The sequence below is a fragment of the Pyrus communis genome, chromosome 1, assembly GCF_963583255.1.
Source record: "Pyrus communis chromosome 1, drPyrComm1.1, whole genome shotgun sequence".
Lineage (NCBI taxonomy): Eukaryota > Viridiplantae > Streptophyta > Magnoliopsida > Rosales > Rosaceae > Pyrus > Pyrus communis.
In genome coordinates, this window is record NC_084803.1 from 41,091,003 (window position 1) to 41,106,152 (window position 15,150).

The 15,150-nt window shown below is 35.7% G+C and overlaps 1 pseudogene; it reads left to right on the plus strand.

The window, feature by feature from the left end:
- LOC137727988 (BRASSINOSTEROID INSENSITIVE 1-associated receptor kinase 1-like) overlaps positions 1 to 15,150 on the plus strand; it is a 24,881-nt pseudogene continuing 9,731 nt past the window's right edge.

Here is a 15,150-nt window from a genome sequence, read left to right on the forward strand (position 1 = left end):
ATGTCCTCTGCCTCTGTTTCTGTTTGGCTGATTCTGCTGTTTGGCTTCTTTCTCCTCCATAAGCTCGCTGCCAACGTAGAAGGTATGTCTGTGTCTCTGTGTTTTTGAATTTGGGTGTGTTTGGTTGCGGGAATTGGAATGAGCTAATGAATGATTGGATTTGACAGGTGACGCATTGAACGCGTTGAGGTCCAATCTAGCTGATCCAAACAATGTTCTGCAGAGTTGGGATTCGACTCTCGTCAATCCCTGCACCTGGTTTCATTGTAAGAATATGAACATTAGTTTTCGGTGAACTGGCATTAGCTATTTGGACCAATTAGTATAAGAAGGCCTTATAGGAAGATGAATGTGGGTTCTTGTTGATAGAGGAGTCTATCATAGTGGTGAACTGATGTGGATTAGGAGACATAAGTTGTTTCCTGTATGGATTTTAATAGGGAATCCTTATTGGATTAGGAGAGATATATGTCTATATATATATATATATATATATATTGTGACCTCTGCCCTCACAGATACGTGCTCAATTAAGAACTAATTCTTGGTTAGAGCTTAAATTGATCTGACAAAGAGGAGAAGGATTGCAACGCACTGAGATTGAATTGCAGCAGCTATGGCATCTTCCAATGGCAGTTCATCAGGTTAGTGGTATTGCAGAGTTCTTTACATATTTATGTAAGAATTTTTATGCTTTGTTGTTTGTGATTTATGCGACTTAATCTTGTTCTTGGCAATATAAGTCAACATGTGGTATTAGAGCCTAGTTTAAGTTCTTAAATTCAATCAAGCAAGGTCGATTGAAACATAAAAATAAAAAAAAAAAAAAAAAAAAAAAATACCACTGAAAATCACCATAATCAGGTTTCAAAGCCGATTTTAGGTCTCACAACAATTTTTCCTAAACGGTGCGTTTTTGGTAAAATAAGGTTGGCTAGAATATTATGACTGTTGGTTATTCGAAATCTGTTCTGTTTTTGGGGTTTTCTGGGTTTGTTCTTTTGGGAAGGAAGACTTTACCTTGTTCCTTTAATCCTGACCCATTCATCAGCAATCTGAGTAAATCAAACCTTGTTGTTCAGTGTTTGCAATATCGATGAGAAGCTTAAACTTGCCAATATTCCAATCCTTACCAGTGGTGGCAACTACAAGAAGTGGAGAAGGGATATCAATTTACTATTGACTCTCAATGAGTTTGATATAGCAATTGATAATCCTAGGCCTATCATAAGTGATCAAAGCACCAGGGCAGAGAGATCAGATTTTGAGAGGTGGACAAGGGCCAACAAAGTAGCACTTTACATCTTAGAAGCTGGGATGACTGATACCATCAGAGGAGGAATCAAGAAACCAAAACTAGCTATGGACTATTTGGCTACAATTGAAGAGAAATTTAAAGAGTCTGAGAAAGCAGAAGTGAGCCAATACATGTCCTTGCTCACTACTTACAAAATTGAAGGCACTGGCTCTATAAGAGATCATATAATGAAAATGACAGATGCTGCCGAAAAGTTGAATTCCATGGATGTAAACATTGGAGAAAAGTAGCTTGTGTTTATGATCCTTCAAGCCATCCTCACAAAGTATGGTCAGTTGAAAGTCTCCTATAATACACAAGAGAAAAGCTGGGACATAAATGAACTAATTGCACAATCTGTGCAAGAAGAAGCCTGGCAAAAGCAAGAGAAAGGCAAGGAGATTGAAGAAGCAAACTATGTGCAATCGGGAAGAGAGAAGAGAGCATTCAACCATGGCGGCTTTTCTGGTCCTGGTAAGAATTCTAAATTCACTAAGAATTCTAACAAATTCAATATATCTGCTAAAGTAAATGACTCCCCTAGAAAATCTATCAATTTAAGGCTAAACCTAAAGATGTGTCTAAACTTAAGTGTTTTTGGTGCAAGACTAAAGGGCATTTAAAAGTTAGTGAAATTTTTAAAGATTATGTTAAGAGCAAAGAGAAAGAACAAGTACATGTTTGTGTTGAGTCAAATCTTTGTGAAGTACCTATTGACTCTTGATGGTTTGATATTGGATGCTCAGTACACATAACTAACTCTTTGAAAGGTTTTAAAAAACAAAAGGAAATTGGAAATGCTTTGTATCATGTCTATGTTGGGGAAGGGACTAAGGTTGCAGTGCATTCCATAGGGATAATCAATTTGAAACTGACTTCTGGTTTTGTTTTACAATTAAAAGATGTGCTCTATGTGCCCAAAATGAGAAGAAACTTGGTTTCTGCTTCTAAAATAATAAAAGATGGTTTTGCATTTTCTGCTGATGATGTCTGTTTGAAAATCTTTAAGAAAGACTATTTTGATAACATTTTGGGAATTGCCCTCGTCTGAAAATCTCTGGCGTCTAGAGTGTCTAGTTGAGTATGTTGACCACTCAGCTTTAAATGTCAGTTCAAAGAGAATGCTAGAACAAGATACTTCTTATATTCTTTGGCATAAGAGATTAGGGCACATCTCTAAAGAAAGAATTCTTCAATTTTCTAAAGCTGAATTAATACCAAAATTAGATCTTGCCACTGCAACAGAATTTGTTGATTGCTTAAAGGGTAAAATGACCAACGTTAGGAAATTAGATGCCAAGAGAAGTGAAGGGTTGCTTGAAATCATACACATTGATATTTGTGGTCCTTTTCCAGTTAAAACAATATGTGGAAACAAGTATTTTGTTAACTTTATAGATGATTTCTCTAGACTAGGATACACCTTTCTTATTAGTGAAAAGTCTGATGCCCTTAAGTGCTTTATTATTTACAAAATTGAGGTTGAAAAATAGTTAGGTAAAGTCATTAAAATTGTTAGATCGGATAGGGGAGGAGAATACTTTGGCAGATAGACTGAATCAGGACAATAAAAGGGACCATTTGCACTTTATTTGGAGCAAAATGGCATTGTAGCTCAATATACAACACCGGGCACACCTCAACAAAATGGAGTCTAAGAGAGAAGGAATAGGACTCTGATTGGCATGGTAAGAAGTATGATGACAAGATCGAAGTTGCCAGGATTCTTATGGGGAGAAGCCTTGAAAACTGCCAATTACATTCTCAACCAAGTTCCAGGTAAATTAGTCTCTTCAACACCTTTTCAAATATGGCATGGTAGGGTTCCTAATTTTGGCTATTTTCATGTTTGGGGATGCAAGGCTAAAACTAGATTCTACAACCTAAATGAGAGGAAGTTGGATCCCAGAACACAATCTTGCTATTTTATAGGTTATCCTGAAAAATCAAAGGGGTTTTGATTCTACATACCTCAGGGTCATACAAGAATCTAGGAGACACACAATGCAGTTTTTCTTGAAGATCAAGATGTTTCCGAATTGACAAAAGAAAACTTTAATTTTGAAGAGGTGGATCAGTCACATGATATCTCTGAAGCTACCAACTGCAACCAGGTCCCATTATTCCGTCAATCATCATTAACTGAAAGAGAAGAAATAATTGCAGATTTGGAATCTCCTATAGATCAAACTATGGAAATTGATCACCAAATACCTGCACCTGCATCTGTTTCAGATTCAGAACAACCAGTTTTAGTTGAGAACCAACTTTTGTTTGAACTAAGAAAGTCAACTAGAGTTAGGAAATCGACAGCTGTGAGTGATTATGTCTATTTGCAAGAAGTAGATTTTGACATTGGTGATATTGATGATCCTCTTTCATACTCTCAGGCCGTGGAGAGTTCACAGTCAACTCTATGGCAGAATGCAATGAAGGAAGAGCTAGATTCGATGCACAAAAACAATGTTTGAACACTTGTGGAGTCTAGCCCTAAAATCAAGCCCATAGGTTGCAAGTGGGTATACAAAACCAAAAGAAATGCTCTTGGTCGAATTGAGAGATACAAAGCTAGATTAGTTGCAAAGGGCTTCACTCAAAGAGAAGGTATTGATTACAACAATACTTTTTCCCCAGTGTCTTCTAAGGATTCCATGCGAGTTGTCATGGCTTTGGTTGCATATTTTGACTTAGAGTTGCATCAAATGGATGTGAAAACAGCTTTTCTGAATGGAGACCTAGAAGAGTGTATTTACATGAAACAACCAACTGGATTTGTTGAAAGGGGGAAGGAAAACATGGTTTGCAACCTCAACAAGTCGATATATGGATTAAAACAAGCCTCTAGATAGTGGTATTTAAAGTTTGATCGAATTGTTTCTTCTCAGGGATTTGCAGAGAACATATCGGATGATTGCATTTACATCAAGTTTTCTGGTTCACAGTTTATTCTTTTGGTGCTTTATGTTGATGATATCCTTCTAGCAAGCTCTTGTCTTCAGTTGTTACAAATAACCAAAAGAATGCTCAGTGAAAGTTTTGATATGAAAGATCTGGGAGAGGCACACTTTGTGTTGGGAATTGAGATTGTACATGATAGACAAAAAATATTGCTTGGCTTATCACAAAAAGGTTACATTGATAGAGTATTGCACCGCTTTAATATGGAAAGTTGTAGTTGTGGCCAAGTTCCAGTTAACAAAGGGGATAAGTTCAAGAAGAATCAATGGCCGATGACTGATGGAGATAAAGAAAATGCAATCTAAGCTTTACGCTTCTTTGGTAGGAAGCCTTATGTATGCAACCATATGTACATGGCCAGCCATTGCGTTTATAGTAGGAATGTTGGGAAGGTTTCAAGCAAATCCAGGAGAAACACATTGGATATCTGCTAAGAAGGTTCTGAGATACTTGCAAAGAACTAAAATCTTTATGTTGGTTTATGGAAAAAATAACAGTTCAGCTGTGTTCTTTGCCAAAAATTCAGCCGTGTTCTTTGCCGTGTTCTTTGCCAAAAATAACAGAAGAACTTCTGCTTCGAGGTTAATGGATGTAAAATTTCTTAAAGTGAGAGAACAAGTAAAGAAGGGGATGATTGAAGTTCAGCACATTAGTACTGCTTTCATGATTGCAGATCCTTTGACTAAAACACTGCCTATTGGAGAGTTTCAGAAACATGTATCTCGGATGGGAGTATTGGAGAGTCTAGATCAGTGGGAGTAATTGGTCTGTTTTGAAAAACTTGAAGGTTGCAGCTATGTGAGTGATTCAATTTGGGACTGTGCTTGCGATTTTGGTCTGAGCTAGTTTACTTAGTTATGTTTAGTTTGTTAGTTTGTTTTATATTTTTAATAAAGTGTCTTTATCTCGAAACTTAATGCTTCAGTTTTGGAGTATTGTGGTTTTGATGATGGACTTGTTAGATTCATATGATACTTTGAAAAAACAATTTGTTTGTTTTAAAAGGTTTATAGTTCATGAATTTTATTCAATCATTGAAATGTTCCTTTTCATTGAAGATTAATATATGTTGTGATCTTTTGAAAAGTGGGAGCATATTCTAGACTGGTTTTTGTGTTAATCATGAGTCATATTTGCAGATTGGATACATGTGAATCTTGAATCAATGTTGTTTTTGGTTGTAGTATGAGATTCTTGGCTTCTATTTTTGAAATGCAATGGGACATTGGTCATGATGATAAAATCTTGAATAAGGCTATGTGATCACTTCTTATAATTGGTGAAGGCTATGCTTGTTCTATGTCTCATGTTCAAGTGGGAGAATGTAAGAATATGAACATGAGTTTTTGGTGAACTAGCATTAGCTATTTGGACAAATTAGTATAAGAAAGCCTTATATGAAGATGAATGTGAGTTCTTGTTGATAGAGGAGTCTATCATAGTGGTGAACTGATGGGGATTAGGAGACATAAGTTGTTTCCTGTAGGGATTTTAATAGGGAATCCTTATTGAATTAGGAGAGATATATGTCTATATATATATATATATTGACCTTTGCTCTCACAGATACACACTCAATTAAGAACTAAGTCCTATTCTTGATTAGAGCTTAAATTGATCTGACAGAGAGGAGAAGGATTGCAATGCACTGAGATTGAATGGCAGCAGCTATGGCATCTTCCAATGGCAGTTCATCAGGTTAGTGGTATTGCAGAGTTCTTTACATATTTAGGTAAGAGTTTTCATGCTTTCTTGTTTGTGATTTATGCGACTTAATCTTTTTCTTGGCAATATAAGTTTACGTTAATGTCACTTGTAATAGCGAAAACAGCGTTATTCGAGTTTATAGCAAACCCAACAAACACCTCCTTTTCAATTCAGTTCAGTTCAATTCACTTGTAACAGCGGAAATAGCGTTACGCGAAGTTTTTAACATTTTTGCTCTACCCATTGATCTTCCCAATGCCAATCTCTCTGGTCAATGTTGATTAAACTTTTGAAACTGTAAATGCAAGCTTGCTGCTAAAGAGATGCCTAAGAAGCTCTGAAATTCATATACTTAAATGAGAAAAATACAACTTAAATAAGAAAACACATCTGCTGCATAATGTCCACTTTGCAGATTTTGTGGAACTACATACCACGATTTCTGCAAGTAACGTAAACCCTAACCATGACTCCTACAACTTAGGGATTCTCCTGTAGACTAGGTAAACAAGTCTCCTAACTACATGTAACCACTTTATTGAAAATAAATAATCTAAAGATAAATCTTAACAACCCTTAAACTGATTTATGCAGAAAAACAGTTTAGGATTGATCTTCATCTTTCCTTCACTCCTGTGTGAGTCTCTCCCTTGAACAAACTCCAAGCATACTTCTGAACTTCTCAAATGCTGTTTGTTTGAGAGGTTTTGTCATGAGATCAGCAACTTGATCTGCACTCTTACAGAACTGCAACTCAATCACACCATCTTTACATAGATCATGCAAGAAATGGTATCTAACATCAATATGTTTGCTTCTTCCATGCATAACTGGATTTCTGGAAAGCTTGATTGCTGAAACATTATCACAATAAATTGTTGTTGAATCTTGTTGCTGGTTACCAAGAACCTCTAGCATTCTTCTCAACCAAATGGCTTGACAGGAACATGATGCAGCTGCCACGAACTCAACTTCAGTTGTGGATAATGTCACAATTTGCTGCTTCTTAGAGGACCATGAAATTGCACCTAAACTCATTAAAAACACATTTCCAGAAGTGCTTTTACGATCATCAATATCACCTGCGTAATCACTGTCAATAAAACCAAGGAAACTTGACTTTCTTCCTTTCTTATAAAAAATCCCAAAATCTGTTGTGCCTTTCAAGTAACGAAAGACTCTCTTGGCTGCCCTGAGATGCATCTCAGTGGGATTCTCCATATATCGACTTATCACGCTTACAGAATGCATGATATCAGGCCTCGTGGAAGTTAGATACATCAAACTTCCAACTATCTGTTTGAAATAAGTGCTGTCAGTCCTTTCCCCATCAAGATCTTTACTCAACTTTAATCCTACCTCTGCTGGAGTTCCAACTGGATTGCAGTTCAACATCTGAAACCTTTCCAATATTTCAAGAATATATTTCTTTTGACAAATAAAAATACCAGTTGCCGATTGTACTACTTCTATGCCAAGAAAGTAGTGCATCAGTCCCAAGTCACTCATATCAAATTCTTTCATCATAGACTTCTTAAAATCATCATACATATCAACACCACTTCCAGTATAAATTAGATCATCAACATAAAGGCATACGATGAGCATCTTACCTTCATCACCAACCTTAACGTACAAAGTATGCTCATATGGACACTTTTGGAAGCCTTGTTTGATAAAGTATGCATCTATGCGGCTATACCAAGCTCGTGGTGCTTGTTTAAGCCCGTAGAGTGCCTTCTTCAACCTCAAAACCTTCTTCTCTTCACCTTGCTGCACATAGCCTGGAGGTTGATCGACAAACACTTGTTCTTGCAATTCACCATGTAAAAAGGCAGATTTTACATCTAATTGGAAAATAGGCCAGGAGTTTTGAGCAGCTAGAGAGATTTCCAAACAAATTGTGTCTTTCCTTGCAACTGGGGCAAACACTTCTTTGTAATCGACACCATATTCTTGCTTATATCCTTTTGCTACCAAACGGGCCTTGTGTTTGTCCACCTCGCCTTTCTCATTCAGTTTGGTTTTGAAAACCCACTTCAAACCAATGGTCTTCTGACCTTTAGGCAAATCAGTAAGCTCCCATGTATTATTTTTCTCAATGGACTTAATTTCAGCATTCATTGCGTTTTGCCATTTTAAGTCCTTAACTGCTTCCTCAAAAGTAAGAGAGGTAGAATCTGTAAACAAAGCAAAGTGTGCATTAGTATCTTCATCAGAGAGTTCATCTCCACTTACATAATCAATCATCCAAGATGGTCTCTTCTTTAGACGTTGAATTTGAGGTGGTTGATCATCTGCAGGTTGAGCATTTTCTGGTGGGATTTCGTCAGGCTCAGGAGACTGCTCAATCCTATTGTCTGTTGCATCAAAGTTAGCTGGAATTTGCTGCTGCTGCTTGCCTTTTCCAAACCAAACCCAAGTCTTTTCTTCATCAAAAACCACATCTCTGCTGGTAATCACCTTCTCAGTAGTTGGGTTGTACAATTTGTAGGCTTTGGAGTGTTCACTAACTCCAAGAAAGACACACTTTGCACCCTTGTCGTCGAGCTTCTTCCTCTTTTCGTCTGGAATATGTGCATATGATATGCACCCAAAACACTTTAAAGTGATCCACTGAGGGTTTCCATCCACTCCAAGCTTCCTCGGGTGTCTTGTTTTTTACAGAAAAGGTAGGGCACCTGTTCAAAACATGAATGGACCACAAAACTGTTTCAGGCCAAAAACTTTTAGGAACTCCTCCCTTTACTAGCAAACTTCTGACCATGTTGAGAATGGTTCGGTTTTTCCTCTCGGATACACCATTTTGCTGGGGTGTATATGAGGCAGTGAGTTGCCTTCGAATCCCTTGCTCATCACAGAAGACTTCAAACTCTTTTGAGCAATATTCACCACCACGACCAGTTCGCAAGGTTTTGATCCTTCTTCCACTTTCATTCTCAACTAGTGCCTTGAAACTTTTAAATGCATTAAAAGCCTCTGATTTTTCCTGCAAAAAATACACCCACGCCTTTCTACTGAAGTCATCAATAAAAGAAATAAAATATTTCTTTTTACCATTCGATATTGGAGTGATTGGACCACATATGTCTGAATGCACTAGCTCTAATAGGTTTTGTGCTCTCCATGTCTTTCCTTTTGGAAATGGATCACGATGTTGTTTGCTAACAACACATTCTTCGCAGACTTCAGATGGAGGTGTGATCATGGGAAGGCCAGTCACCATTTGCTTATGATGCAGTGTCCTCAAGCCATTGAAATTCAAATGGCCATATCGAAAGTGCCACAACCATGATGAGTCGTCTTCCTTAGCCATCAAACAAGTTTGGACAGTTTTGATCTTCAGCGGAAACAATCTGTTTTGGCTCATTTGAACAACAGCAATGGCACCCCTTACTGGATCATATATCTCACATGCATCTTTCTGAAGAGTTATTATATAACCTTTTTCTTGTAACTGTCCAACACTCAACAAATTTGTTTTCAAACTAGGCACATAAAACACATTCGAAATCGTTTCAACAAAATCATTCTTAGTCCTAATTTGAATATCACCCTTTCCCATCACATTAACACTAGACCAATCCCCAAAGCTTACGGTAGTTCGAAAGTTTTCATCCAGAAATGAGAAAGATGACTTACAACCACTCATGATTGCTGCAACCTGTGTCAACATACCATACTTCGGAATCAATCTCCTCCTTGACGTGGAAAGCCATCAACAGTGTCTCATCATCCTTCTTTTCAGCAAAGTTAGACTTCTCTCCTTTCTCTTTGTCTTTTGGCAGCTTTGTGTAGCATTCATTGCGATAATGCCCAAGGTTTCCACACCTATAGCACTCGATGTTGGACTTGTCAACTTGTCCTCTGCCTCTATTCTGAGAGTGATCATCATGTCTCTTGGAACTTTGGTGTTGTCTGTCTCCATCTCGGTTGCCTCGACCACCTCGACCTCTTCCTCTACCTCTACCTCGGCCTCTTCCTCTTGAGCTTGAGGATTCAAAAAAGGTAGAAGCTTTCAGAGCTTGTTCTTCTAAGTTGACACGTTCTGTGATCCCACGGTTCAGCTGCTGCTCATGGACCAACAATGAGCTTTGAAGCTCATCAATCGACATCTCTGCAGTGTCATTTGACTCTTCAATAGAGCAAACGATGTAGTTGAACTTTGGAGCCATAGATCTCAGGATCTTCTCTACAATGGAGCCATCATCAAGCTTGTCACCATGGATTCGCATTTTGTTTGCAATCCCCATGGTCCTTGCAAAATACTCGGTGACAGACTCTCCATTCTTCATTTGGAGAGTCTCAAAGTTTCGTCTCAGGGCCTGAAGCTGTGCACGCTTCACTCTTGCTGACCCTTGGTACTTTCTCTTCATGGAGTCCCAAATGTGCTTGGAAGTATCCTTCTGGAGAATAGTCTCCAAAATAGCACGATTAATTGATTGGAATAGGTAATTCTTTACCTTCAAATCCTTCAACTTCAGTTCTTCAAGCTTACGTTGTTGCGCAGTCGTAAGCGTACTTTCTTCGGGTATAGTATAACCCGTTTCCACAAGATCCCAGTATTCTTTGGACCTTAGGAAATTCTCCATCAACATGCTCCAATGATCGTAGTGACCGTCGAAGCGTGGAATTGCTGGCTGAACAAAGTTTTCTGCTGGCTTGTCAGACGCCATGAATGCTTGCTACTGCAAGGACAAAAGCTGCTGCTTCTATTAAGAAACTCTCGACACAGGCCCAGTGGGGGCTCTGGTACCAAATGTTGATTAAACTTTTGAAACTGTAAATGCAAGCTTGCTGCTAAAGAGATGGCTAAGAAGCTCTAAAATTCATATACTTAAATGAGAAAAATACAACTTAAATAAGAAAACACATCTGCTGCATAACGTCCACTTTGCAGATTTTGTGGAACTACATACCACGATTTCTGCAAGTAACGTAAACCTTAACCATGACTCCTACAACTTAGGGATTCTCCTGTAGACTAGGTAAACAAGTCTCCTAACTACATGTAACCACTTTATTGAAAATAAATAATCTAAAGATAAATCTTAACAGTCAACAGGTGGCACAGCTTGGTGTGCTTTTCAAGTTGCAGTACCTGTAAGTGTATTTTTCGCTCTGCTTTTTTGTTCGGGTCTTATCCAACTGTTCCATCACTGTGCATTTGAATTGAAATTGGTATCGATACACGACGAATGAATTTCACTACTGCATTTGACATTATTGAAACACTCTTTCTTGACAGGGAACTTTACAATAATAGCGTAACTGGAAACATTCCCGAAGAGCTTGGGGGTTTGTCAGACTTGGTGAGCATGGATCTTTACTTGAACAATTTACATGGTAGCATTCCAGCGACACTTGGCAACCTTGCAAAACTGCGTTTCCTGTATGAAACCCCATCCTTTTGTTGGATAAAATCTATCGTCTTTATTTTTTATTTGATATGCTAATTATGCTGTTTTTCATTGTTCCGTTGGGGTGACTTTCTTCCTTAAAGTCCATGATAGCATTTCGGCTCAACCCAATATTGTGGTCAAGGCATATAGCTTGAGTTTTGACTTTTTCTAGGAGTGGGTCCTAAACAGTAAATGGCCTTAACACCAGAATATTTACAGAAATATACTAGCAATAGAATCCGGATGATGCCGCGAGTTTTCAAACTTTGTTAAACATGTACAAATATATTAAAATCTAATTGTATCCATATCAAAGAAATATTTATTTACATCCTCATAATGAATAAGGAATATATATATATATATATATATATATATATAGAGAGAGAGAGAGAGAGAGAGAGAGAGAGAGAGAGAGAGAGAGAGAAATTAGGTTTTCATCATTCCTTTTGTTACTCTATTGATTAAAGTCTTATTCCTTTTCAATTTTTGATCAAGGTCCTTCGGTATTAATAACATCATTAATTATTTCAATAATAAAATATTTTTTATTTCTAAATATATTCATTTAATGTTAAAAATGTTACAATTAGTATATTTATATTTATACTAAATTTTTTATCATATATTTTTAGTTTTAATTTGTACCCATTTTTAATTTGCAACCATTTTTTAATTTGTACCAATTTTCTTTTCAGTTTTAATTTGTACCCATATATTAGTTTCTTTTTGTGCCCATATTTTTTAAAGTTTTATTTGTATTTGTACCCATATTTTTTTTTTAAATTTCTTTGTACCCATTTTTTATTTTGCCAAATGTACCCATTCATGTAATTTTTTCAAATTTTTAATCTTAAAACGTACTCATTCTTAAATATACCAATTTGTTATATATAAAATGTACCATTTTTTTATGTATAAAATCTATTCAGTTTTTTTCTAATCCATTTTTAAACTTATATGGGTACATTTTTTTTTCTTTGATTTTAAAATATATCCATGTCAAGTTTAATCGAAGAAATTTGCTCATGTTATTAAGCCTAATATCTTTTTTTTATTTTTTTATTTTTTATTTTTGTGATTTTGAAGAATATACCCATGTTTTGATACAATAATTTTTTGGTTAATTTTGATGAATGTACCCATGTTTACACACACACACACAATAGTGTATTTATATTTTGGGAAGTGTTATTGGCACTCCAAAAATCTCATTCTACACTCCTCATAAATGGATTTTTCTTTCCCAATATGAAAAGTTTGAAATGTAGAATGAGACTTTTTGAATGCTAATAACAATTTCCTATATTTTAATATTTTTAATCCCACAAATTATGGTTTTTTATTTAAAATCTCATATATATAAACAACTAAAATTTTTAATTTTTAATTTAAAAAATATAGTAACGTACGTAGAAATAAATTATCACATTAACTTCAAGAACTTCGATCAAAAATTGAAAACCAACAGGTTTGAATCAAAGAATATTCATAACTAGAGACCGCATCCAAAGTCTCCCTATATATATCACATATTAAAATCTGTCTACATCCATACCAAAGTCTAATTGCATCCTTACGTGTAATAATGAACAAAAGATAGGTATTTGAATAATACGTTACATAGAAAAAGTTGTGGATTAAGTTGTTCATACAAACACAATCACATAAAAATATTTTCCATGACCCAACTCTTCACACTACAGTCAGTACTTCACTCTTCTTTCTTCTTTGTTATTTTGTAGATGAGGATGCACATTTTTCCTCTAAGTAATCTGTTCAAGATAATATATTGGTTAGGCTTCTGAATCATATGAACCTTTAATTGGCTAACCAGTTTAGAGTTTCGAAAGATAAATAAAAATTCCAATTCTCACCAAGAAAAAAGAGCCGAGGAAATACAATGGATTTTCAGGAGAGACAAAGTCTTTACCAACTAACAAATGAAGTCAATCATATTGTTCAAAACTTGAGCTTCCAATTTAGTACACTTACATCTTCAATCTCTAACAAAACAAAACAAAAAAGGGAAAAATCATTTAGTATACTTCTTACAACATGTTTAAGATGCATGAACCCAACCAAATTACTTCACCGTTCACCTATATCCTCGATGCTATAAATTCGAATTAAAAACCAGTAAATAAAAGTGGTTAAGCAAAAACCCTCACTTCTCATTACATGTTGAAATTTCCTTAACCTCGAAACCTAGTCCCACTGTGTTACATTTGTAGTGTATACACTACAAAAACCAAAAAGAAAATGCTGCAAAGGGGAAATTGGAAAATCATACCACCATCAAACATTGCACGGAAGGCATCTAAAGAAGCAAGCAGGCAAGTTCTGTGAGCATACCATCTACCTGCAATTGGTCAGTAAAAATTTAAAGAGGTCCCTTATGTTAACAATACAATCACACATGCTAATTGAATACTCTGTAATTACGAAAAAGAAGAGGAACTCACGCAATGCCTCTTGAAAACTGGCGAGAGAGAACTGGAACTGGGTTGGAAGAATGTACTGGAAGCAAATGGAACAACCCAGCTTTTTCAGCCTTGTCATGAAATAATTTTAACAATTCGGTCAAGTATAAAACCATCTGCCAGTTATGGTTTTTGTAAATTACGTAGAAGCCAAAAATCTAATAAATAGTCTAACAATAATGGAAAACCTCACGAAAGATTAAGAATCTTTTTACCTCTGTCAGGAATTCAATAATATTCTTGTATCCAATTAATACTATTCAGGTTTTTATGATATCTTTATAATTGTAAAATTATCTAACACAAATTTTAACCTTCATTACTTTCTATGTCTATATACAACCCTCAATATATGAATCGACCAATCTGTTAATTTGCTCTTATGATCTTTAAAAGCATTCCATAAAACCTAAGGTGTTCATGTTGCCGATGATAAAAATGAATATAGCACAACAAAATAATATACATATATATATAGCATAATTGTGATGCTACATACTGACCTGGTAGAGAAGATGACTTTGTGTTCATTTGGAAATTGGAGTCAATTATTGGGTGCTCTGCCTCCAGAGCTTTCAAAGGCAGATTGGTGGGCCTCGCCCAAATTGACAAAATTTGGCTGGAATTGAAAATTAATATCGAGTCAAGATATAATTCAACTTCGAATTGAAAACACCAACTTGTCTAAATTGACGAAATTTGGCTTGAATTGAGCCAGCAGTTAGGGTTTGAATTGGAATTCAAAATTTTGATGCATATCTTCATATACAATAAGCGTGTTGTGCATTGCATCTGAATAATTTATTTATAACCCTATTTTTAATAAACAAATTAGGTATCAAAGGGAATTAAATTTGTATTTAAAAAAAAAATTTAAAAAAAAAAAAAAAAAAAAAAAAAAAAAAAAAAACTTACTACGTACAAATTTCAACAGAAATACAAAAAGATTCACAAAAATTTTGGGGAAGGTTTCCAATATTATTGCACCCTCTACATCTTTACGAAGCATTGAAGAAAACCAAATTCAGAAAACTGTAATTAACTATCTTGTACAATTGAAACTACACTGGAAAATGTTAAATCCTTAGGCAGACATGTAATCCAAAATGAAGAGAAATTTGAAAGATTTGAGTCTTACCTAACCAGCGATAAAACAAAAGGCGTACAAATAAGGTTTGAAATTGGATTTGAATGGCGTACAAATAAGGTTTGAAATTGGATTTGAACTATGGCAGCTAGTACTTTTTGAACTCGAAGCTGGGATTGGAAAAAAAATAGAATACATTTTGAGTCATCCAATTCA